The 15,739-nt window shown below is 39.3% G+C and overlaps 1 long non-coding RNA gene across 1 annotated transcript in view; it reads right to left on the reverse strand.

The window, feature by feature from the left end:
- Window positions 1-6,050: 6,050 nt before the first annotated feature.
- Window positions 6,051-15,739, reverse strand: part of LOC138621151 (uncharacterized) — a 38,266-nt gene continuing 28,577 nt past the window's right edge. Inside the window, exon 3 of the long non-coding RNA XR_011310925.1 lies at window positions 6,051-6,340. This is a non-coding gene — a long non-coding RNA (uncharacterized lncRNA). The remainder of the gene's footprint in view (window positions 6,341-15,739) is intronic.

The following is a 15,739-nucleotide window of genomic DNA, read 5'->3' on the forward strand; positions in this document are numbered from 1 at the left end:
TAGCCGGTGGGCCTTTTTAAAACCTATTTGGCTGCCTGGTTCGTTGCTATGGACTGTTTGTTACTGATAAGAGCCGCTTAAAGCTTTTTCCATTTCCACTGATGTTTAATGCTCAAAGCAGGAACACACCTGCTGTGCACTTATCGTGTCTATGCTCCACATATACAGATGCACGCACAGATTCTCGCACAGCTCCAATCATGGCAATCACCCGTCAAGATTAGTGGTTAAAAATAGCTACAATAATGGAGAAGCTCAACAACAACACCCTGCAGTAAAGTGAAGTTTGTAACGCAGGGGAAGGTGCTACTTTAACTGGTCAAAGCTGTTGACCCGTATTGCATCGCTGCATATTGTAAGATGCTGCTGTTGTTGTGTCTCCACCCTGTTCCTTTTCACTTTGCCGTTTTTCAGCGGCTCCTTTCAAAGCCAGTGTAGCATGAGGGTACAAAGAAAAATAAGAGAGAGAGAGAAAAAAAAGGTGCTTATCAGGACAAGAAATGAATCAATTTGCCAGCGTGAATCACCACTCGGTTTCCCAAAACAGCTCCAGCAGCAGCAGCAGCTGGCCCTTTGTAGCCTGCCTCTCCCTCGCTGCGTGCTGTTTCACACACATTGGTGGTGGTGGTGGGGGGGTCGTCTTAATACTGCGCTTCGATAAATCCTGCAAGAGCTTGACCTGGTCTGACAAGGAGTCTCTGAGTGGCAGTCGGGAATGAAGTTAGCAAGGCTTTCTGTTTACATCTGTTCATGACTATCACACTCATGGGACTATTTTATAAGACAATTAGAAGAATTAGGGCGATGACTATGATATTATTGGTGAGAAGGAAAGAACAAATGGATGGTAGATCACAAAAACAATAAGACAAACATCTTTCCTGGTGTGTCCTCCGCTTAGAAACACCTGTACTGAACTGCTTCTTGCACATTCATGAGTTTTTTTTTTTAGAAACTGCTGTAGGTCTATGCTTAATTAATGTGGTGGAGTGAGCAACACAAAATGTTCCCAATTAAAATGAAGATGAATTGCAACAGCGGGGCCCCGTTGTGGCTCTACTTTAGTATGTGTCTCTAAATCTCTGCCATACAGACAGGTCATTAAACACTAAAGGCTTCGCTGCTCCCCCGGCGTCACAGCCTGAACCCATCACATCTCTCTGAGCTCTCCTGTGCACCAGAACCACGAGGCTCTGCCATGAAGGAAGGGATCGCATCATAAAAAAAAACTTGCAACCGTTAACTTACAGCAGAGGAAAGAATCTGTTGCATTAAAATGAAGAGGAAGAACATCACATCCCCTAAAATCAGATTTAATGCTACATAACTACCAAGGATTTTCCTGGAACGACACATGTACTGTAATCTGGTACTAATAATTTAACTGACAGAATTACACAATCAACATGTGAACATTCAGGTTTCTATTTACATGAGTTTGAATTTCATCACTCCCTACGTTCCAATTAATTCATATCAAATTCTTTAAATATTCAGTGACAGTGAGAGGTGTGAAGTTTTCACATGACAAATGTTGTATCACGAGTTGATGCTCCTTTTTAAAAGACCATTTTGAAGTGAGTCTATTTTATTTAGATAGCACTTCAGATGTCACAAAGTGTTTCATAGTACAAAAACTAAATAGAGAGGCAATAGAAAACTAACTTTATCCTGCATGACAGCATCTAAAAACACATCATTCAACCTTTTATAATAATACTACTAAAATGTGTTCGTATTGCACCTTTCAAAATAAAGTTTACGAAGTGCTCACAGAGATAAAAGGAATCCATATAAAGAAGGAGCAAATCATTTGGATGATACAAATAAAAAACACCTCGATCAGTAAAGACAACACAAATTAATCAAATCAGTCAAAAACAGACAGGTGGCCGAAACACAACCTAATGCAGAAAGGCGAAATTATAAAAATAGTGTTAGTGGAGGTGTAAAGTAGTCACTGTAAGGTGAATGGTGAATAGAGCCTGATCCAAAGCTATCTCGACCAGGTGATGCAAAAGAACTAGAAACAAATAGCAACTGTGTGCTGAAGATAGACCATGGAGGGATTGAAATCTTGAAACTTCTAAAAGCAGCAAGAGGCCTGAACATTACAGGGAGCAGACTCACATTTAGGTCATGAAAGTGCTGTTTGGGCTATGACTTTAAAAAAAAAAAAAAAAGTCATGATTGCATTGGATTTGTTTATTAGATATGACCAAGTCCTTATTTTAGGCCTTGTCCATACTAATATGGATATAAACAAAAATGTACTCTCCATTTTGGCCTCCACACGCAAGCAGTTTTAGGTCACTAATGTGAAAATGTTCGTAGGTACAGATATTTAAAAACTCCAGTCTCTGTGTATCTGTGTGGACATGTGAAACAAAGCGTTTGAAAAACTATGACATCACATCTCAATTTGAGCATGCTCATTGTCGCTTTACGTAATGAACATGCGCCTGAAACAACAGCAACTGCAGCAATACACCAGCTTCTTTACATTTGGTTAGCACTAGCAATTACAGGTGTACAAGCATTGGAAAAAAAAAACCCATGTAAATCAAACTTTTCACTTACAAGTAATACAAAAAAAAAAAGAAGCTCATTATGCATGTTGATAATGTTATTCTCTGATATCTGACACATTTTTGCATTCTCATTTAAACAGACCATGTAGCTGTGTGTATGTGTGTGTGTGTGTGTGTGTGTGTGTGTGTGTGTGTGTGTGTGTGTGTGTGTGTGTGTGTGTGTGTGTGTGTGTGTGTGTGTGTGTGTGTGTGTGTGTGTGTGTGTGTGAGTGCTAATATCCTGTATTAGCGTGGACAAGGTCTTATTTGAATCCTTTTTTAGAAAACTTAAGAGGTAAAACAGAAAAGTTACTCTAAAGAATTAAAAGGAAACAATGAAGGGAAAAAAAGAAAAAATGAGAATAATTTCACACTGGTCCTATCCTGTTAATTCTCCTCAGATGCATCAGCAGTGTTTAAGAGGATATTAAGTGATCAGACTGTTGTCACTCAGCCATCAGTTGTTCCCGCTGTGATGTCTGACAGCCTTTTGTGTCTTCTTCTTTGTATTTTCTTTTTCACTCTGCATGACGCCACTCTGATCACTTCATCTAATGGAAGACAAATCAAAAGGAAGAGACAAACTGCAGATCATCTGCTCTTATCTCCCTCAGAGATTAATGCTACAGCATCACACACAAACACACAGAATTATCAAGTCAATACACGTGGAAATCTAAAGTCCCCTTTCACCTTCTCTTCCTCTTCGTGCTGTGAAAATATTTGACAGGGAAGTTCCAAAAAGTGTTTTTCATTTCCCGTCAACCAGCCGCTCAGAGCTATACGCTGTTTATCCTATTATCTCCCCCCAAATCAAATTGAAAAGTACACACATATATATATGTAGCTTGGGGGTGGGGGACGCTGGCAAGATATGAGATCCACATCAGGTCAGCAGCTTGGTGCTTCTAAATGGAGAGGTTTTGTCTCTGTGGCCCCACTGCTGTCCCTGAGGGAAGGCATTATCTGGTCTGCTCTGGTTTACAGCTGCAGTTCGCTCTGTAAAACGCTTTAAAAGCTCCTAGTTGTAGTAATCTGAAGGAGTAGCCTGGTTTGTCTGGAACTGTGGTGCAGGAGAGTGTATGAAATGTGAAAAGAAGGAACTATTTAAAAATGTGTGTTTATAAGTTCCTGAAATCTTTTTTTCACCAATTGTTTAGACTGTTAATTCCCTGTAACTTTTTAATTATATAAAACCGTTCAATAATTCCTGCCCTCCTGTTGTCATGCCTCAACCTTTCCGCTGCTTCACACCCGCATGTACGCAGTTTGCAATTTCAGTGTCAGATCAACAATCAATATTTTTTGTAACACTGGGTCCTTGTTTTCTCACAGAGGTGAACACAAGCAGCCCTTTCATTTCAACATGTTGACTGTTCTATTGACAAAACTGAGAAATGTCACCAGTGCATTTTATCAGCTGACGACTGCAGCTCATTATTTTTAAGTAAGTTTATTCACACAGAGTGGAAATATTACGTGGTGAAAAAGCGGCTCGTTATATTTTCGGGAAGAGGTCAGTTTTTATGAGCTTTTGCACCGCGAGTAAAGGCATCAAACAATCACATTATACATTTCAGGTATTGTGACATCCTGCGTTTTCGCTGTAGACGATATACATTCAGGTGCTGCACTTGAAGCACACGTGCAGATTTGTACCCAGAGTATTTCATGTGGCAGGCAGAGGACACAGCTTCCTACTTCTTGGTCTGAACCCCAAAAATGTCCAAAGAAAACTCCTCCTTTCTAAGATCGCCGGCCTGCCAGTGTGTCGAGCTACAACACATCATGTTTAAGCAGCTCTGCCTCAGTTTAAATAATAAAGAGTGCATAATTACAACAGTATTGAGGTTTCCAGTGGTATACCTTAATACTTTAACACCAGCTGTGGTGGCCATGAAAGGGACTTCCTAATATAACTTAACCTAAAAAACTAACGTGTTAGCTATGTAGACATACGACAGCTGCGTACTTACATTAAAGCATAAAAACAGTGTTTAATACGTTCAATGCAGCAAAATTGACCCACTTTGCTGAGTTACAGTTGTCCACCCATCATGAGAAAATTGCTGTTCAGGGGAAGAACGTTTATCAAATGGTCAGCTGATTACACAGTAACTTCTTAGTGTAAACTTTACTTGCGTTCCTCAGCAGTAAACTAAGGTTTCAGCTTCTCAAAGACTCAAAGTGTCCATTTCAAGCAGCCAATTAATTATTCTACCATACTGTCATGAAGTGAAACCCGAGGCTGCTTCAGAACATAATCAGCGGCGAGTCTATTAGTAAAACAGAGGTGACTAAAAGATGTTGCAGCAAAGCCAACATCGGACTACAACGGCAGTAGACTGACTTTTCACTTGCAGAATAAAAAGGTTTTCCTTGCATGTGCATCCTGTATGTTTACTTATGTGAACACCTTCATGTAATTTGCCTTTGAGACGCACACGTGTGACTGAATGGCAAATCTGTCGGGGTGTGAGTGCTGTTCAGTCTCCTAAAATATGATGAAGGTAATTATGGCATTTAGCAGTGCATGCAGAAAGTGCTGGTAACAGTGGCTCTCTGAGAGAACTCTTCAACAATGATTGTGCCCGCCTGTTCAGGATAATTACAGGCTGAGGAGACACTTCTTGAGTAAAGACTTTAATGTACAAAACTACGTCTGGCTCTTCACAGGTGCATGTTGTACCTCTGCGCGCATGCTTTATTTACATAAAAAGAACAAATTTAGCATTTGAAAAAATGAAATACACAAGTAAAGCCTTGTGCAGCCAGTATCTGGACATTTTCACGTTTTATTTTCACTGTAATGTTTTACTTACAGTATTTTCATAACCTAAATACTTCTCAAACCTTTACGAGTCTGTAATTATTCATAATTTTGAACTCACGCAGTCTCCATCCTCTTTGTAGATACATGGCGTCATATTCATTTGTAGAAATTAGCACAATTAAGCCACTGCCATCAGGCTTTTAGTTGATAGTCTTTTCCAGAAGTAATTCGACTTAAATTCTTCTATTACCTGAGTCAAACACAGCCAGTATCATAATTCTGTGTTTGTTATGCTTTCGGGGGTTTGATCCAGTGGTCACTCAATTCCTGATAATACGAGTCTGCAGTAGAGTGTTTTGTCAGGCACACACTCCTTGCAAACTTATTTCTTGATTAGGGAATCGTATCACAAATGCACAATTTGCTCTACTACTACACCTCTTCTCATGTCTTGTTAATAATTGAATTATGCTCATACTTTGTTGTTGTTTTGCTTGTTTAAACCCTTGGGTACATTATCTTCAGTTGCACATTATGTCTAAATACAGTATATAGTATGTAGCAGTAGATGTAAATCAGTATAGGCATTGCATGTATAAATATATGTAATATGTATTAAAGAGAAAATTTGCCACTTTTTTTGGGACGTTCACTCTCTGTTCAATTCAATTCAATTTTATTTATATAGCACCAAATCACAACACAGGTTATTTTATGGCACTTAACACATTAAAGTCCTTACAGTGGAACTTTACAACATTAAACAGAGAAACCCAACAATACAACAATTCCCACATAAGCAAGGAGGGAAAAAACTCCTCTTAACTGGAAGAAACCTCCGACAGAACCAGGCTCAGGGGTGGGCGGCCATCTGCCTCGACCGGTTGGGGTGAGAGGAGAGCAGAGAGAGAAAAGGACAGCATAGAGATACAAGAGAAGAACTGTTGGTGGAGACGACAAGCGCAGGGCCGAGACGTGCAGCTCCATGACGGGACATCTGGAAAAGAAAGAACAGAAACTACGCGAGCGAAGGAACTGAATGGAGACAACAGACAATAAGAAGAAACTATGGGAGAGAAAAAGATGGTGAGGTATGAGTCAGTTAAAGAGTAGGAGGAAAGAAAAGAAGCTCTGCATGTAACGAGGTCCCCCAGCAGCCTCGGCCAAGAACAGCATAACTAAGGGTTGGTTCAGGTCTACCCGAGCCAGCCCTAACTATAAGTTTTATCAAAAAGGAATGTTTTGAGTCTAATCTTAAAGCTAAAGAGGGTTTCTGCCCCTCCAACACAAACTGGGAGCTGGTTCAACAGGAGAGGAGCCTGAAAACTGAAGCTCCGCCTCCCATTCTACTTCTGTAAACTCTAGGAACCACAAGCAGACCAGCGTACTGAGAGCGAAGTGCTCTGCTAGGATTATATGGTTCTATAAGATCTCTAAGATATAATGGAGCCTGGTCATGTAGGGCTTTGTAAGTCATCAAGAGAATTTTAAATTCTATTCTTGATTTAACAGCAAGCCAGTGAAGAGAAGCTAAAACTGGAGAAATATGATCTCTCTTTCTAAATCCCGTTAGTACTCTCGCTGCAGCATTTTGGATCAGCTGCAGGGTTTTTAATGAGTAATTTGGACATCCTAACAACAAGAAATTACAATAATCCAGCCTGGGAGTAACAAACGCATGAATACGTTTTTCTGCATCGTGCTGAGGAATGATTTTCCTGATTTTATTAATATTACGTAGATAAAAGAAGGCAGTTGTGGAGATTTGCTTTATATGGTGGCTAAAGGACAAGTCCTCATCAAAGATGACTCCAAGGTTCCTCACAGTGGTGCTAAAGGCCAAGACGATGTCATCTAGAGTAACTAAGTGATTACAGAAAGAGTTTCTGAGGTGTTTAGGACCAAGTACAATAACTTCTGTTTTGTCTGAATTTGGAAGCAGGAAGTTTTTGGTCATCCAGGCCTTTATGTCTTTTAGACAGGCTTGAAGTTTTACTAACTGATTAGTTTATTCTGTTGATGGTAAATGAAGTCAGTTGAAACAATACATATCTCAGTGTGTGTGGTATTGACTGAAAAATTGTTTCTTAGTTTTTCTGCTGGTGTAGCCATGCTGCGAGGCAGATTTTTTTTTTTTTACTTTGAGGCAGAGACAGACATCCCATCTTCATACTAACCTAACTGTCCCGTGGCTGGAGTTTAAGTGTTGAGACATGAAACCGGTATGAACTATTTAATTTATTTTCAGAAATACAATTTTAAAATAACGCATATCTTTTAAAATGTTACAACCTTCATGATTTAGTGTTCCAATTTTCGTTGCTTGATCAACATCAGCACCTGAGTTACACATTTGTTTACAAGCACATTTATGAAGCAAGCCGGTTGGGTGCAGCTCTGGTGAAAAGTATCTAGACTGCTGAGGCTCACTGGTTCTCTTGTTTTAATGTCACCTCAGTTTACGTAACATATGCTGAGAGCTCTTGCCAGTTATCTGCAGGATTTACAGGAATGACTTATAATATATAAAGACTCAGATATCAGGTAAAATGACCATAAAGCCAAATTGCCAAAATGAAAAAAGAAAAAACAGCTCAGTAAGAGCCCAATGAAAGTCGGTTCCTCTTCCACTGTGTTATTTCTGCGAGCCAGCCGCAGTGTGTGACTTCTTATTTAGCCTCTGAGCTGCTGGGAGTTTGCAGGAGTTCTGCGGCTCCTCTCTGAGAGGAGTAATGAGAATTACAGAGACAGATGGAGGACGATGTTTCCACGCGTGTGCCACATACTTTGGATCCCCGGGTAACGATCTTCCTGAGCACCACATTATTGCACAGCGCCAAGGCACAATGCCTGGCGCCTCCTGCAGCAGAAATTAAAGAAAATGATTCAAGTCTCTTGAATGTACACCGCAAACATAATGTAAACAGAACTGAGGGCTTTAATATTTAATGAGAACCAGCTGTCCACAGCATTTACTTCTGCGTTTGACTCCTTCCTGCTTTCTTCATCTCTTCACTTTCAAACTGGATTTTGTCATTTCAACCCTGAAAAACACAACTGACTTAGTTTTTCCTCCATGATGTGTCAGTATTTTGTTGTATATTCTTTACCCTGACTTTCTATTTGGATATTACATATCTAAAGGTACATCAACTGGTTCATCGGATTTTACTGCTTATCCACAATGTTTGCTACAAGAGATTACATGTATTGTTTTAGAGCAGAACTCCTTACTTACTAGTGAATATCATGAAATGGTGTCTGTTGGCATTCACAAGGCAATGTAGGAAAACTATTGCAGAGAAGTGCTGAATTTTACATTTTAGAAAAAGCTTTTATTGGTTGTTTATTTTGTTGTACTGTCTTTGAAATCTAGATTTATATGTGTGAGCTACTGGATACATTAATTTCCCCGTTGTCCCCATTCCACTGCTTATTAAAATTTTCTTTGGAAACTTTAACCTTGACTTTGGAAAAAAATATTAGCCAGCATATCCCAAAAAACAGTGCATTGTTGCAACAGTTTGAGCCTCCATTGAAAAAGGACAAATCACAACGAATTTAGGAAAGTGTCATGTAATTTACACCTTTACAATAATAATTTCCACAATAGCCATAAATGCATGCATTAGATGTGGAATTAGAAATTTCAAAATGTACATGTTTCGATTCACTCAACATTAAAAAGTCTGTTGTCACTTTATATAACACACACACAAAAAATTCTGCTATCATGAGCACACTAAAGTAAAGGAATTACTTAAAAAAAAAAAAAACATGTAATCACTACCATTAATAAAGGTTCACATGTATTTGTGAATCTCAACTCATCAGCTTGTTGACTGTGAAGGGAAAATTAGGTCTCGCAATAGTGACAGGGTTGTTGTCCTGAACATATGACAAAATAAAGTCCTAATTTGCGACTGTGTGCTCCTTTGTTTTATTCCTCTTTCATTCAGAAAACAAAAGCTATAATACAAATTAGGGGTGAGTAAAAATTAAATGCCCTTCAAGTAATGGGTGTGTTTGTGTATTCTGGAACACACAGTATGAGGATGTTTGTCTTGATAACCAACAAAGTAAATACCTCTCCACTTGTAGAGCAAGTCATTTTAACCGTACAGATCTCCCTACATACATCGTAGTACAGAAAATAGAAGTGAAATTACTGTACGATGTTTTTTTTTTCTTCTTCTTCTTCTCGGCCTGAGGGCGGTCGCACCCACATACATCCTTTGTTCGAATCCTTTGTGTGGGTCCACCGCCGCAAGAGGAAAGGGGAATAATGGCGCTCGTCCAGAGGTGCGACGTCAGAGCAGCAGTATAGCGCGCTAAATAATGTCATTATAGCAATTCCATAATGCCGTTGTAATTGGGCCCAGGTGGCACGGCGGCAGCACTTTATGACAATCATTTTTCTTGCTGGCACGCTCTTTCTGCTCTCCCTCCACTGGTTTTCCTCTCACCTGTTTATCTCCCTCTGAGCTTTCCTTCTTCCATCTCTGTCTTTGTCAGTCTTCCTCTCTATCTGTATCTCATCTTCTCAAACCTCCTCTCTTTGCTTTCATGAAGGAGGAAGAGAGCCACCATGGCGAACAATGAACGTGTTTCTCATCACAGGAGACTCGGGCGAACCATTGTGCTTGTAATCATAGAATCTGGACTGGAGGTCCCCTGGCAATGTCAGGAAAGGGTTAGGAGGAGGTTAGAATATGGGCACAACGGCAATTACGATGCGTCCTTCACACTGGCCACCTACACAGTGTGATGCATACGCACTCTGAGGTGAGTCAAAGGCTAGAAAGCAGTGCTGGGTTACCCAATCGCCTCTTAGCATTGAGTCAAGCTTTTGTCGTTTGTGTATCAGTAAAGAGAAGTGCATCTCTTGTATTATGCTCAGCTCCTAAACCACCACAACACCATCGTGGAGCAGAGCTAAAATTATAGATCAACATAAAGGTATAAAACTGTACTATATATTTAAATGGTATGTAAAGGACTTCACTGATGACGTGCTAGTTTTGCGATTGCGCTTAAGAATAGTTTAATGTCGTAAAAATGTTTATAACCAAAACATCATAAATCATTTGTTAGCTTTTTACGATATGCATTAAACCAGCTGGTTAAGAGTTGTTTGTTATAATTATAAAATATCATTTAGTGATGCTACATTTTGTCAAGTTTGTGTGCTTCCTGTTTTTTGTAAGGACAATTTTGCATTCATACTCACCATACTGTTTGCAATACAAACATACCATGACAGTGAAAAAAATGGCTGGCTGGCTACATATCTGAAATGACTAAAAGTGATGCGGTTATATGTCAAGTTAATGGATATCAAACACTGGAGTTCATCGTATGAGAGGTGGCTATTAAGTGTGCAGAGGCTGTTTAAATACCTCCACTGTCACTGCTTCTCTTCACTTGACGATGTTTTATGATGCTGCACCTCATCTAAAAGCTGTAACTATAAACATGTGCTGTGACACCTCATCAGCTCTGTATTAACTGTCCTGTCTATCAAGGTGTTGGTTTGTGCTCTAAATTGGCAAACATGAGGAGATTACCTCACGCTCAAGTCAAACTAAGTTTATTTATTTTGCCATGGGGTTAGAAAAGTGCGTTTGTTAACCAAGTTACATCATGTACGTGATGTAAGTTACGTTGCGTACATGATCTGTGTTAAATATGCAAGTTAACTGACATACAAGTTAAGATAACTTAACGCCGACATTTCTTTTCACACAGGACATGAACAATAGTCTCCTGGGTGAAGATCCTGACTGAACCATCCAACCACCCGAGACCTCTTTCTTACATGGACGTTGTCACGCTTTATTCTCCATCATCTGACTTCCTCCTTTGCTCACTTTACTACAACTCGTAGAGGTTGCAATAAATGTAAATATAGATCATATTAAGCTGCTTGCAAAGATAACCTACTGTATATGGCCGTGTTGAAGGAGAAGAAGTCTGGTTGTTGTGGACAGTTTGTAGTTGTTTGTGATTTTCCTTCACATTATTACAAACTAGAAAATAACGTTTGTTTGTAGTGCCCTCAGTAAAATTTAAATCCCAGAGCAACAAACATAATAAACAATAATTTGACCCATCACACTTCAGGAAGAACTAAACACTTCTAACAGACTTATCTGCATCGGTCTTGAGTCCTTTGTGCTGTTTTTCTGAGCGCATCTTGTGAACACATGCATGGTGGTTTGCAACTAAATGTGCCTCCGTTAAAGCCAGGAGAAATTCAACTGGTTGTTTTTTTGGTGCAATTTTCCCTTCTAAGTGTCCACCAGCTTTTTGTTGTTGGCTTAATTATGATGAAGTTCTTCTTTTGTTTCATTTTAAGGCACTTTAAAAATGTAAAACAAACATTTCCAATTGAAGATTTTTCCTGGAACAAAGTAAGCCACTCCTGTGTATTTAAAACAAATGGCGTGAAGGCACATATTGTATCCTGACTTCAGCAGAACTCCACAAATCACTGCTTATATTTCTATTACAGCGTTCGATCAATTCTGAATGTGTTCAATCATGAGGAAGAGCGAGGAGAAAGAAATTAACTATCACTGGCTTCATTAGAAACACACTGAGGTGACACACGCTGAGAAGTGGTATGACAGGGACGTCATGTTGTCTTGAAGAGTTCAGGCTGACTGAGTGTCACAGACATATAAGAACAATTAATCTGCAAGCAGCAGCAACACCCAATAACAACCAGGCTCCTGTGAAGAAACTGAGTCACATCAACAACAAACATGTAAAGGTGATGTGAATGTTTTCGACATTTCCTTTTTAAATTCAGTCTGAGAGTAACTGACCACCCATACACCCAGACATGTTTCAGCTCAGAGAGGGGTCAGAAATGTGAAATACAGATGCACATCGCTGCAGCAAGGTTGGAAGTTAAACAACTGTGGAGGTTGGGAAAAAAAACACGATTTTCAGGGCGTAAAGATCCTTAGTACAACTTAGGGAAAGAGAAAGAGCTGTATGGTGTAACAAACATGCCACATAAACTGCAACCCAAAAATCACTATCATTCAAAAATATGGCTACATATAATACATACATACAAGAGCTACATTGTGAAACGCAAAGATATTTGATTTGTATCTAAAATCACTGTGCGATCCATTTGCCAGAAACGGTAAAAATACAAATTATTGTAGATTTTCCCATTTTAGCCGTTCTTGAACTAATCATTTACACTTAATGCTCCCGTCAGTATTAAAAATATTAACATTCTACACTCCTTAACGTAACTGGGGAGAATTAAAACGGATCGGCTTGAGACCAGCGGTCACGTGTAACTATTTAAATAATTAAATCAAAGAAATTCAACTGAAGTTTTTCCTTTTATGATGCTGTAACTGTGATTAACTGCAAACAAATATAGTTTTGAGTTTTTGTGGGGTTTTTTTTTGGTTGCGCACATTATTTTAAATTTTCCTTACTTCTATCCATGAAAATAACAGAACGATCATGCTTATCCAACTGATGATTTATCAAGTGAAAAAGATGAATGCCATCTTTAGGGACTAAATGGGTCTGTTTATCACTTCAGACCCTTAGTAAAGAAAATATTTGTTCCAGTTACATTTCCTTTAAAACTTTTAAAAACTTAGGTCAACGTTTGACATTAAAAACTCCTCATGTAAATCAAAGACAAACACTGATGTGCTTTTTAGCGCCGCGTTAAAAAAAAAAAGAAAAGATTTGATCATCCCTGCAGGGGAAATGAAAACATTAGATTCACTGAGACGGGGGGGTTCTCTGTTCAGCGTTACGGTGCCGAGGGTATAATTACAGAGATAGATGATAAGGGTGTAATCACCGCTGGAGCAAGTTCACGGCAACTGAGCCCCACGAAAGTGTGTGCATATGTGGCTAAATTAAAGGGTTGTGACAGATGGGCTGTAACCTGTATGCATCAGCGTACACGCAGAGCTCGGTGGCCGATTTACATATTGTATACTAATAGGTTTTTGATTAGGGGAGGTGGATGAGTCTAACCTTTTCTTTTTGTATGAGAGCTGTGATGAGGCTGCTTTCACACTATGACCGCTGAAAACACTCAGATATATACATACATTTACATCAAAGTCCGACATAAACGCACAATCAGAACCTTTCCTAACAACTTCAATTTAAGGAAATGGCTTTCTGGTTCAGAAACAGATGGGGATGTGATCTAAGCATGAAGCTGCAGCCAGGAGACTATGAGCTTAGCTTAGCATAGAGCTGGAAAGCAACTGGAAGCAGAGAAAAGCAGTAAAACTGGCCCTCGAAAAGTGGAAAAAATACACCTACCAACACCTTTATCTTGAAGTTTGTCGCACATTATTTTACCAGCTAACGAGCACATTTTAGACTGAACCTGCCTCTAGTCAGTAAGTTAACGATGTAGCAAGCCTGACCAGTGTGTCTGACAGTGTTTCTGTTCGTCTGAGCCTGTTGAATATTTTTCCTTCAGTCTCTCTCCGTTTTGCTCTCATTTACAATGTGTTTTGCATTCTGTCTGAACACAGTTTTTGACATGAAGAGTTTGAGTCATTAAAAATTGAGCAAGATCAACACTGACAACGCTGTCCAAAGTAAAACAACAACAAAAAGAAGTTTACTAGAACCTCTGAAGCCCACTAATTAGCATGTGGAGCAAATGTTGAATGCCCATGAAGTTGGAGTGATAATGTCATAACTGGCTGCAAATTCACAAAAACCGAGGCAGAGACAAAATTATTAACGCTTAAAGAGCTTAAACTTCAGTGAAAAATTCACAATTATTCTGAGACTTCATTAATCAAAGCTCGCAATAGCTAACACTTGTACAGTTGAGACAATGGCTGAATAAATTGTCAAATTCATGCAAATAATGAAAGGCAAAAATTCACTTTGCATTCTGTCTGAGCCAAAGACTGTGTATAAAAGTGGGCGTAACTTACGAGTCTGTAAAGTGAGGCCAATGTGGAAGTGCTATTAAGTGCAATACCACTGAGGGGCACAAGGGGTTGGCTCTAAAAAATGCTCCGGCTCCATAGACTGACATTCAACTTCTCTAATGAAATAGTCAATACATTTTTTCCACAAGTCATACTGGTGTCAATCGCGAAAATCAATGCTTTTAATTATTTTTAAGGCGGTCCTTTTGAGAATAATTCCATCATTAATTAGACATCACGCCTCAAAAAGTGGTATTTTTTTGGGGGTGTCTGATTGACAGGCTTGTGTTTCAGTCAGGTTTCCGCTATCGTAGGGTGGCCATAGTGTCTTCGGTCAGATTGAGTTTGATCCACAGCTTGCTCCTGCCCAGCTTGTCCAAATGTGGTCATTTCTGGCTCTAGACTGCTTGAAACACTCAAAATGGCGACAGACAAAATGTGAAATGACAGTCCACAAAACAATGGGTGGCATCACGGTTGGTTGCCGCCTGGTCGCAACACACCTTTATATTTAAACAGAGGAGAGCCAGCTGTTTCTTCCTACTTCCAGTCTTTAACCTAAACCAAGCTGATCGCTACCTCACTTAATACCTGAAGCACGCAGACATGAGAGTGGTAACAATCTTTTTATCTAACTTGCAGCCAGAAAGTGAATCAGTAAATTTCCCAAGTCATAAAACTATTCCGGTGACAAGTGTACCTCAGTAAAAACAAGTCTAGCTTAGGACAACAATGGCATCACTCCGCTTGATGGACATACTAACTCCAACTAACCAGCAAGAGAGAGGCATTAAGATTAAGACAGGTAAAGACAGACAAAAAAAAAAGGCAGATCGATATAGGGAGAAACACTGAGATTTCCAGGGAGCAGAGAGGGTTGGGGTTTTTAAACACACTCTCAACCTTTCAAAATAAGATGTTATGAAGCGCTTACCCTTTCCAAATAACACTGTAATAATATTTTCTAGAGCCTGTAGCATTGTTATTTATTTGTGTGTATTTTGTGTGACCCTGTGAGAATACTGTAAGATTTAACCAATGTTATACCAAAGTAAACTATGAAGGCACATTTTCATCATCCTCATCTAGAGAACAGCCTGTTTTCTGTGTAAGTGCAATGTGAAATAATGTATTTGAGAAGCACATGCGCTTAATAAATGCACACATATTTTATTGTTCATCTTGTTATTATGTTCATAAAACGCTCACCTTGCATCTTATTTCCTCCAATGGCACATTTTCATTAACTGAGCATAACCTGAGTCTTTGGTTGATAAACTATGACTCTGGATCCTCTTTATGTTATGAATGTTGGATAATAGGCTTCAGGTCATGTTTCTGTTGCCACTGAATGTCTAGTGTTTCACGGATACAGCTGTCAGCTCGCCTGAAATGCCCAATCTCTCTGCAGCACTGAAATGCCAGCTTCAAGGATTGTGCAAATG

Source organism: Brachyistius frenatus, unplaced genomic scaffold (genome assembly GCF_029030835.1).
Source record: "Brachyistius frenatus isolate BFR_SWC_R1_liver_20210118 unplaced genomic scaffold, ASM2903083v1 Contig_29, whole genome shotgun sequence".
Taxonomy (NCBI): domain Eukaryota; kingdom Metazoa; phylum Chordata; class Actinopteri; family Embiotocidae; genus Brachyistius; species Brachyistius frenatus.